This window comes from Apium graveolens, unplaced genomic scaffold (assembly GCF_009905375.1).
Source record: "Apium graveolens cultivar Ventura unplaced genomic scaffold, ASM990537v1 ctg3055, whole genome shotgun sequence".
NCBI lineage: Eukaryota > Viridiplantae > Streptophyta > Magnoliopsida > Apiales > Apiaceae > Apium > Apium graveolens.
The window spans coordinates 9504-20406 of NW_027417918.1; the positions used below are offsets into that span (position 1 = coordinate 9504).

Here is a 10903-nt window from a genome sequence, read left to right on the forward strand (position 1 = left end):
GGTACTTTAGCAAGCGTTTATGCAAACTCGTTCTCGTGCTCGCAAGAGGACCTTAGATACAGCTGAAGGAAAAGACGAAGTTATTGATACTCCGGAGAAGTTAGATTTTGAGGATTCGGATTCAGGAACTGAGCAGAAAGAACCAGTAAATATGGGAGATCGTATTGTTCAAGCTGATCCGGTTCTTATGGATTTTTCTCGGCCTAAAATTGATGACATTCAGTCAAGCATCCTTCATCCGGCTATTCAAGCTAACACCTTTGAAATCAAGCCGGGCACTATTCAGATGGTGCAGAATTCTGTTTCTTTTGGAGGAGCGGCAACTGAAGACCCCAACATGCACATAAGGAATTTTGTCGAGATCTGCAGCACTTTTAAGTATAATGGCGTGACTGATGAGGCTATCAAGTTGAGGCTTTTCCCATTCTCACTGAGGGATAAAGCTAAAGACTGGTTACATTCTGAACCAGCTGGGTCCATCACTACGTGGCAAGATCTTGCGCAAAAGTTTCTGGTGAAGTTTTATCCAATGGCAAAGACTGCTGCTATGAGGAGTGCTCTTACTCAGTTTGCGCAGCAACCTACAGAATCTATGTGCGAGGCTTGGGAACGCTACAAGGAAATGTTGAGAAAATGTCCACATCATGGAATGCCGGATTGGATGGTAATCACTGGTTTTTATAATGGTTTGGGGGCCCAATCTCGGCCCATGCTCGATGCAGCAGCTGGAGGCGCCTTATGGGCTAAAAGCTATACTGAGGCGTACAATCTTATTGAGACGATGGCTGCAAATGAGCATCAAAACCCAACTCAGAGGATGACATCAGGCAAGGTAGCAGGTATTCTGGAAGTTGATGCAGCCACCGCTATTACAGCCCAGCTCCAAGCGCTATCAATGAAGGTTGATTCTTTGGCTACGTATGGAGTTAATCAAATAGCTATGGTTTGTGAGCTTTGTGCAGGTTCTCATGCTACAGATCAGTGTTCTCTTGTCAACGAATCTGTTCAGTATGTGAATAATTATCAGCGACAACAGCAGCCTGTGCCAGCGACCTATCATCCTAACAACAGAAATCATCCAAATTTCAGCTGGGGAAATAATCAGAATGCTATTCAGCCACCATATCAGCAAGGAGTGAGTAAACAGTTTAACCCACCTGGATTCCAGCAACCACAGCAGTATGCTACAAGACAATCATATCCTCAACAGGGAAGTGCAGCTGCACCTACTAGTGCTGATTTTGAGGAACTTAAGCTGTTGTGCAAGAGTCAGGCGGTTTCTATCAAGACCTTGGAAAATCAAATCGGTCAATTAGCCAATGCAGTGCTCAATCGTCAACCTGGCACTCTTCCCAGTGACACGGAAGTACCAGGCAGGAAGGAAGCTAAAGAGCAAGTCAAGGCTATTACCTTAAGGTCTGGAAAAGTAGCTGATGCTGAAAAGGCAAAAGAAGTCGAAGCTGAAGTTAGAGATGAAGAATCTAAGCAAAGGGAGAAAGCGGCGGAACCAAGGAAGACTACTGTTGAACACACTCTGCCTGAGGCTAATACAGGGGAGAAACAGCTCTATCCTCCACCACCTTTTCCTAAGAGATTGCAGCAACAAAAGCTGGATAGACAGTTCGGGAAGTTTCTGGAGGTGTTCAAGAAACTTCACATCAATATACCTTTCGCTGAGGCTCTGGAACAAATGCCTAGTTATGCGAAGTTTATGAAGACTATTCTTTCAAGGAAGGTGAAACTGGATGACCTTGAAACCGTTGCTCTCACGAAAGAATGCAGCGCTGTTCTGCAGCAAAAGTTACCACCAAAACTGAAAGATCCAGGAAGCTTCACCATTCCTTACACCATTGGCAATCTAACTTTTGACAAGTGCCTTTATGATTTGGGAGCAAGCATTAATCTGATGCCGTTATCGATCTTTAAAAAACTGGATCTGCCTGATCCAAAACCCACATACATGTCGCTACAATTGGCGGACCGTTCCATTACTTACCCAAGGGGCATAGTTGAGGATGTGCTCGTCAAGGTGGATAAGCTCTTCTTTCCTGCTGATTTTGTTATTCTGGATTTTGAGGAAGATAAGAAGATTCCCATAATCTTGGGGAGGCCTTTCTTGGCTACTGGCCGTACCTTGATAGATGTGCAAAAAGGGGAACTTACTATGCGGGTTCAAGATCAGGATGTGACCTTCAACGTATTCAAGGCAATGAAATTCCCTACAGAAGATGATGAGTGCTTAAAAGTGGATGTGATTGATTCTGCGGTTACTTCGGAACTCGATCACATGCTAATGTCTGATGCATTGGAAAAGGCCTTAGTGGGGGAATTTGACAGTGATGATGAAGATAACAACGAGCAATTACAATATCTAAACGCTTCTCCCTGGAAGCGAAAGCTGGATATACCATTTGAATCTCTTGGTACTTCTGACCTCAAGAACGCTGAAGGGAAGCTCAAACCATCAATAGAGGAAGCGCCTACCTTAGAGCTCAAACCATTACCTGAACACTTGAGGTATGCCTTTTTAGGTGATTCATCTACGTTACCTGTTATTATTTCAGCTGACCTTTCAGGTAGTGAGGAAGACAAGCTCTTAAGGATTTTGAGAGAATCCAAATCGGCTATAGGATGGACCATAGCAGACATCAAGGGGATAAGTCCTTCATATTGTATGCATAAAATTCTGTTAGAGGAAGGTAGTAAGCCAACTGTGGAACAGCAGCGAAGACTGAACCCGATCATGAAGGAGGTGGTGAAGAAAGAAATTCTGAAATGGCTAGATGCAGGCATCATTTATCCTATTTCTGACAGCTCGTGGGTGAGCCCCGTGCAATGTGTACCTAAGAAAGGAGGTATCACTGTGGTCGCAAATAAAAAGAATGAGCTCATCCCTACTCGAACAGTTACAGGATGGAGAGTATGCATGGATTATAGAAAATTGAACAAAGCCACAAGGAAGGATCACTTCCCTCTCCCATTCATTGATCAAATGCTTGACAGATTGGCGGGACATGAGTATTTTTTTCTTCTGGATGGGTATTCCGGGTATAATCAGATTTGTATTGCACCAGAGGATCAGGAAAAGACTACCTTCACTTGTCCATTTGGCACATTTGCTTTTCGAAGAGTTTCGTTTGGGTTATGTGGCGCCTCGGCCACCTTTCAGAGATGTATGATGGCTATATTCTCTGACATGATTGGAAATAACGTCGAAGTGTTCATGGATGACTTCTCCGTCTTTGGACACTCATATGATGAATGTTTGAATAATCTGCGCGCCGTACTCAAAAGATGCGTGGAAACTAATTTGGTGCTTAATTGGGAGAAATGTCATTTTATGGTGCATGAAGGCATTATCCTTGGGCATAAGGTCTCTAGCAAAGGTCTGGAGGTGGACAAGGCCAAGGTGGGAGTCATTGAAAATCTTCCCCCACCTAATTCGGTGAAAGGAATCCGTAGTTTTCTCGGTCATGCGGGTTTTTATCGGCGATTCATCAAGGACTTTTCAAAGATATCTAAGCCGTTGTGCAATTTACTTGAGAAAGATGTGCCTTTCAAATTTGATGATGAATGTTTGGCAGCATTCGAGACTCTCAAGGAGAGTTTGATCACGGCACCAGTTATTACAGCACCAGATTGGACAGAACCGTTTGAGATGATGTGTGATGCGAGTGACTATGCGGTAGGTGCAGTTCTGGGATAGCGCAAGAAAAATCTCTTCCATGTGGTCTACTATGCGAGTAAGACTTTAAATGGGGCCCAATTGAACTACACCACTACTGAGAAGGAGCTTTTGGCTATAATCTTTGGCTTTGAGAAATTTCGATCTTATCTGCTTGGTACGAAAGTGACAGTATTCACTGATCATGCAGCTATTCGCTATCTGGTCTCTAAGAAGGATTCGAAGCCGAGACTCATTCATTGGGTGCTTTTACTTCAAGAATTTGAGTTAGAGATCAAAGATAGAAAAGGTACAGAGAATCAAGTAGCTGACCATCTCTCTAGGTTGGAGAATCCCGATTCTACTTCACAAGATAGGACATTAATCAATGAATCTTTTCCGGATGAGCAGTTGTTTGCAATTCAGGAGGAAGAACCATGGTTTGCAGATATTGTAAACTATCTTGTCAGCAATATAATGCCTCCTAATTTGACATCCGCGCAAAAGAAGAAGTTTCTGCATGAGGTGAAGTGGTATATGTGGGATGAACCATATTTGTTTAGACAGGGAGCTGACCAGATCATCAGGAGATGTATCCCGTTCTGTGAGACGGAGGGGATATTACGAGACTGCCATTCCACGGTTTATGGTGGACACTATGGAGGTGAGAAGACGGTAGCTCGTATTCTGCAAGCAGGTTTTTTCTGGCCCACCTTGTTCAAGGATGCTCATCAGTTTGTTTTAAGGTGTGATCGTTGCCAAAGAGTGGGAAATTTGTCAAGGAAGGATGAGATGCCATTAAATGTGATGCTTGAAGTCGAGGTCTTTGATGTATGGGGAATCGATTTTATGGGGCCTTTTATCTCATCTTGCAATAATCAGTACATCTTGCTGGCAGTCGATTATGTCTCAAAATGGGTCGAAGTTAAAGCTTTACCGACAAATGATGCAAAGGCAGTGCTAAATTTTCTTCATAAGCAAATTTTCACAAGGTTTGGAACACCTCGGGTAATCATAAGTGATGAAGGATCGCATTTTTGCAACCGTAAGTTCACTTCTATGATGCAGCGTTATAATGTGAATCATCGAGTAGCTACTGCCTATCACCCGCAAACAAATGGTCAAGCGGAAGTGTCTAACAGAGAGATAAAGCACATTCTAGAGAAGGTTGTTTGTCCGTCAAGGAAGGATTGGTCTTTAAAGCTCGATGAAGCTGTTTGGGCTTACAGAACAGCATACAAAACTCCACTTGGGATGTCACCATTTCAGTTGGTGTACGGTAAGGGATGTCATCTACCGGCGGAGCTTGAGCATAAGGCCTACTGGGCATTGAAGAAATTGAACCTGGATTTAGATGCAGCTGGTAAGAAAAGAATGCTTCAGCTTAATGAACTTGATGAATTTCGACTTCAAGCGTACGAGAATAACAAAATGTATAAGGAAAAGGTGAAGAGGTGGCACGATAGGAAGCTACATCCTAAGTTATTTGTGCCAGGGCAACAAGTTCTGTTATTCAACTCTCGGCTCCGACTTTTTCCTGGGAAGTTGAAATCAAGGTGGTCTGGACCTTTTATTGTCAAAACTGTGTTTCCACACGGAGCGATGGAAATTTTTGAGAATGATTCGGACCAAGCATTCAAGGTTAACGGTCAGCGGTTGAAGCACTACTATGGGGACATGGCAAACCGAGAGGTGATTAGTGCCATATTATTGACTACGTGAGAAAGGTACGGAACGTCAAGTTAATGACGAAAAAGAAGCGCTGCGTGGGAGGCAACCCATGAATTGTTGTTACAGGAACCCTTAGAAGTTAATAACCTATCCAAAAACACAAAAAAATCAGAAAACAGGGGCTGAAATTTTTTTTTTCCAGAGACCCTCTGCGCGCCCGCGCAGAAATGCTGAGCGGCCGCACAGGGGTCGAGTTCCAGAAAATTTTTTACAGTTCAGAAAAAAAAAAAATAAACAAAAACACAAAAACCCATTACAGCCCATAAACCCACGAATTCTTTTCCCATTACCCCATGATTTTATCCCTCAACCCCACTCCTAATCTAATTTAACCTACTCCACACCCTATATATACATACACCTATCCTACATATCTCCCACAACTTCCTACACTTAAACCCTCTCATAAACATCAAAAAATCAGTTCTTACACACTTTTATTCATAAATCAATGGCACCCAAGAGAGCACGCACTATTGACAGCAGCAGCACAGTTCCTACTGCTGATTCATCAAGGGGTACTGCTGCAAGGCCTCGGTTAACTGACAGAGCCGCGGAGGAGGAGTAAACTAGGCTGTTGGGAAGCCGATTCTGAAGGAGAGGGGGTTTTTACCATCAGGGAGGGATGGTGAGTTGTTGCCCATGATTACAGAGAAGGGGTGGATAGCTTTTTGTGAGTCACCCGAAGCAGTACCGATGAGTGTTGTTCGCGAGTTCTACGCGAACGTGAAGGCTGAAAAGAATGGGTTTTCTGTAGTTCGTGGGCTGACAGTTGATTATCATCCCGCGGCGATTCGCCGTGTGATTGGACAGCGAGAGAGGAAGCCCGAGGAGGAGAACTGGAATGAAAAGACTGCTGAGGATTTTGACTTGGATTTGATTTGTGCGACTCTCTGTCGATCGGGCATAATTTGGAACCGCAGTCCAGCCAATAATGAGTATCGTCACTTTCCGGCGATCGCCATGAACAGGTATGCCCGTGCATGGAATGCATTTATATGTGCTAATATTTTGCCTTCTTCACATGCACACGAGGTCACAGTTGAGAGAGCACAGTTGTTGTGGGGAATTCTGAATGAGGAATACTATGTGGACCTTGGTGAGTTTATCTACCAAGGAATTCTGAAGTTTTTGAGGGGAGCAAAGCATATGAACATCCCTTATGCATCCACGGTTACGAAGCTATGCCGAGCAGTAGGAGTGAACTGGCCGGCTCATGAGCAGTTGCAGTTGCCAGCAGCTCCGATAGATTCTGGCACTCTGAATGGGATGCAGGAGTGGACTGGTGGTGAGCCTGAGGAGCATGGGCTGGGTTATCGTCTTCCAGGAGGGCGTCCAGCACGAGGTGCTACTATGGCCAGGCCAGGGCGTGGTGAGGCTAGTTCTTCCAGAGCTCAGGAGGGTGCTGGGATGGGTGATGCCCAGTATAGGAGGCTTTCACGGCGGATGGATGCCATGTATGAGACGCAGAGCAGGTTTGCTCAGGAGCTCACCCTTGCGTTAGGGACTGCTTTTCGAGGCCTTGGAGCTGATATCCAGTGGCCAGTTTTTGGTGAGGACTCTGCATACCCGCCGCCTGATACTCCACCCACTGAGGGTGATGATGATGATGACTCCGAGTAGGTATACCCTGTGTTCTTTTCTACTACCTTCACTGGGGACAGTGAAGATTTTAAGTTTGGGGGTGGTAGTTAAGGAATATTTTGTGTGTATCATATAGTTGCATATTCATGATAGTTAGTTCATATAGTTGCATAATTTTTGCCATATAGTTTTTTTATATAGCTTTATTTGTTTGTCATATCATATAGCTCATGCATATACCATGATCCCTTTTGCAACGATTTATCGACTGAATTGTGATATTGATGCGAGTGTAGTGATAGCATTAAAGTGATATTAAGTTGTGTAGGTTGATATGCATGCTAGAAGCACTTGTATTGTCACTAAGTCTTAGAGAATGCTTAAGGACTAGATTGTTGTTATGATCTGATTATTTTTAAGGATAATCTATTTATTATGCTTAGAATTTGATAATAGGTTCTTAGTGGTAAAGGCATGAAAAAGAAAAAAAATGGAGTAAAAATAGAATTTGTTGCTAGTTGTGGCTAGGCGTCAAATGGCTAGTAGCCGGCTCGCATGTTATGCGAGTAGTCTAGGGTTGAGCAAGATGGAGCGAAACGCACTTGCTCAGAGAAAAAAAAAATTGCGTAATTGATCAAGAGTGGGCTCTTTGGTATTCGAGTTATTAAGTTCTTAGGGGACTTTGTGCCTAGTGACCTAAGGCTTTTAGAGTCTGGGATCCGCTAACCTAACGCTCGTTACATGGATACCATTGTATAAGTCTTTTGTGGACCTCACTCATTGCACGGTCAAATAAGCATTTGGGTTGTAAATAAAAAGCACGATTCCGTAATAAGCTCCAGAGTTCTTGTAGTGTTGTATATCACTTTGTGCCTAGAATTTTTATTCTTTGTATAATCGTAGGATTGCCTTGAGGATAGTCTAGTCATAGTAATTGGTCTAGTTCCAAAGCATATCTGTTAAGCATTTGCACACACCACGTTTCTGGCGGTATGTCCGTTTGCATGAGTTTCTTGATCTTTAGTGTCTAACTGCATTCGTTGAGACGTGACAATTTGGTTGGTTAATTGTAGTAAGGGGGATCGTTGCATTTTCATATAGATTGCATTCATGCATATTTTTATTTGTTTTTAAGTCTGTGACGCTTGAGGACAAGCATCGATTTAAGTTTGGGGGTGTGATAAGTGGCATTTTATACCACTTAGAACGTCTTAAAATGGCTTAAATTGGTGTCTTGAAATCAAGTATTTTGTGTATTTGATGCGTTTTTCTAGTGTTTATGCATTTCAGGGTATTAGTTGCATTTCGGAGGAGGAATCATCAAGAATAAGCCTTGGCATGTGTTCACCATTGCGAGAGGAAAAGAACGGGCAGATTACGGCGAAGAAACGGAGCAAACATGGAATTTTTCCAGAAGGGTCCTGCGCGCCCGCGCAGCAATGCTGAGCGGCCGCGCAGCAGCCTTGCGCGCCCGCGCAGAAATGCTGAGCGGCCGCGCAGGGTCGGGGAAAAAGATATATTATTTTAGACTTCTACTTCTGTTTTGCTTCCAACTTCTATGTAATCTGAGTTTTATGGGACTATTATATAAGTAGATTTGAGACGTTTTTTCACAGAGAATTAAGAGGAGATTATGTTTTAGATTGTGTTTTGCAAGAAGCGAAGGAGATAAGGAAGAAGACCGATTTAGCACACAGCAATGAAGAGGAAGCATATATTCTTGTGATTCTTGTTTCGTTGTAACGTTGGATGCTAGTTTTCTTGCTTTGACTTATTTACTCTTGTGACGTACTCAGTTTTAATATAATTAGTTTAGTTATTATTTTCTTGTGTTTGTTATCATGATTTCATATGAACCCATGATGGCGATAAGTTCTATTATGGGCTAATCGTGATCATGAGGTTGCAACGGATTTATTATGAAATTCTTTAGTTAATTGTTTAATACTTTAGTGTGTGATGATTGCATGATATCTAGTATTGGTTGTGCGTATTCGTCTTATGTGCGTCGCGAACATATAAGATAGGGTGTTAATTTCTTGTGAAGCGACGGTGGATCTTGAGATTTAGAACTTGCCATGCTAGCATAGGTTCATGTACATTGTGCATGATTAGTGGGTAACTCTAACAGTTTTATTTGCCCTATGTAATCAAAAGGAATAACTTGTGCTTAAATCGTTGTGTTGTCAATTTATGTAGACATATAGGAACTCAACATAATTGATGACTATTCAACTTCTATCTTAATTGTGGATGTTTGGTAGAATGGTATTAGTACAATGAAAGTTGGCTTTTATCAGTTTTGTGTTATTCGATTAATATCATCACTGTCACATGCTAAAGGTAATAACTATGGCTATAGAAGGAAGTAATAATGAAGTTGTGATCTCATGAGTGTTTTATTATTGATAAATTGAAGTGTTAGTTAAGTGGTTAATTAAGTAGTTAATTATAGTTAATATTTAATCAACAATTTTAAGTGTTATTATCTTAACATTGAGAAGTAATCATACATTGGTGAGTGAGTTAAATTAGACAATAACTTAGTCTGAGTCTCTGAGGGAACGAACTAGAAAGTATTCTATATTACTTGCGAACGCGTATACTTGCGTGAATATTAGTGCATGATTTCGCCCTAACACTCCCTTCCCGATGTAGAGGTGGACTTGACTTCAGTCTTATTGAAAGGTGGGCAAGATTCCATTCCCGATAGAGAGGTGGACATAACACCCTTCATGTTCAGATGCAGACATGACGGGACAGGATGTAATAACCCCAATTTTTGAGAAATTTTGAAACCCTTATGAATAGTGTTTTTGCTGAACGAGAAAACTTTTCATGCCACGCTATGTAGGGGTTCTGTTATTGATCTTATGGGATATTATTAGTACTCTATGTGGTATATAAGTGTATGTAAAGATCGTCAGAATCCAATTCCGAACACTTTGATTTTCCCGGAAATCCACAAGATACGGAGAGAATTGAGTATAAGGTAACAGGATAAAAAGGATTTAAATTAAAGGGTTATAAGAGAGGATCATAAAAGGAATACAATATATTGAGAAAGGTTAAGGGAACCTAAGTAATAAGATCCCGGGTATGATCCCTCAAACGATAAACGAGAACGAAAGATAAGCGAACCGTAAAACAAATAAGTGACCAAGAGACAAGCTTGTACAAGAAGCCAGGGACTGTGACATCATCAAACCACAAGGTGTGGACAAGTGGGAGCATTATGACATGTGCAAGGTGACATAGGCATGACAAAAAGGAAGGAGATGTGGTGACTTTTTAACCACACAAAATCAAGGGCAACTAGGTAATTTACTAAATCAAACACAAAAATCAAGCCAACCAAGCCAAGCAAAATCATTTTCATCAAAATCAAAAAGAAACCAAGGCATGGTTCATCATGCTCTCGGCTTTTACTATTACAAATGGGCAAGAATTTCAAAACTCAAGATCCAAGCCTCCTAAATTGGTAAGATAATTCCCTAATCATCTTCATGCTTAGTTAGGACTATATCATGAGTTTAAGCCATTAATTCCTTCTCAATCTTCTTCATTTAATCAAAGAAGAAGACTATGAATAGTGTTTTCAAGTTTTTAACTTGAAGTTTTTCTTGTTTATCTTGAAGATCCAAGCATTCTTAAGACTTCTCAAAGCTTCTTAAGGCTTCCTAGCTCCTCCCACCACTTCAAGGAAGGTATACCATCTCCAAACCCTAGATTCCTATATAATATAAGATGATTTTGATTAGTAGGGTGCTATGGTAGCTTGTTGTTGTGATTAGAGTTTGGGATTTGAAATGGTAGCGAAATGGAATGGTAAATGTTGTGGTTTTGATTAAAAGAACTTAAGTATGATTAAAGTTAAGTTTAGGCATAAGTATGAATGATTAAATTGAATTGGTTGGGGTTGTT

The 10903-nt window shown here is 41.6% G+C and overlaps 1 non-coding gene across 1 annotated transcript; it reads right to left on the reverse strand.

The window, feature by feature from the left end:
• Nucleotides 1–544: 544 nt before the first annotated feature.
• Nucleotides 545–651, reverse strand: LOC141700896 (small nucleolar RNA R71). Its single transcript, XR_012566582.1, has one exon. It is a non-coding gene; the product is annotated as a small nucleolar RNA R71 (small nucleolar RNA).
• Nucleotides 652–10903: the final 10252 nt, after the last annotated feature.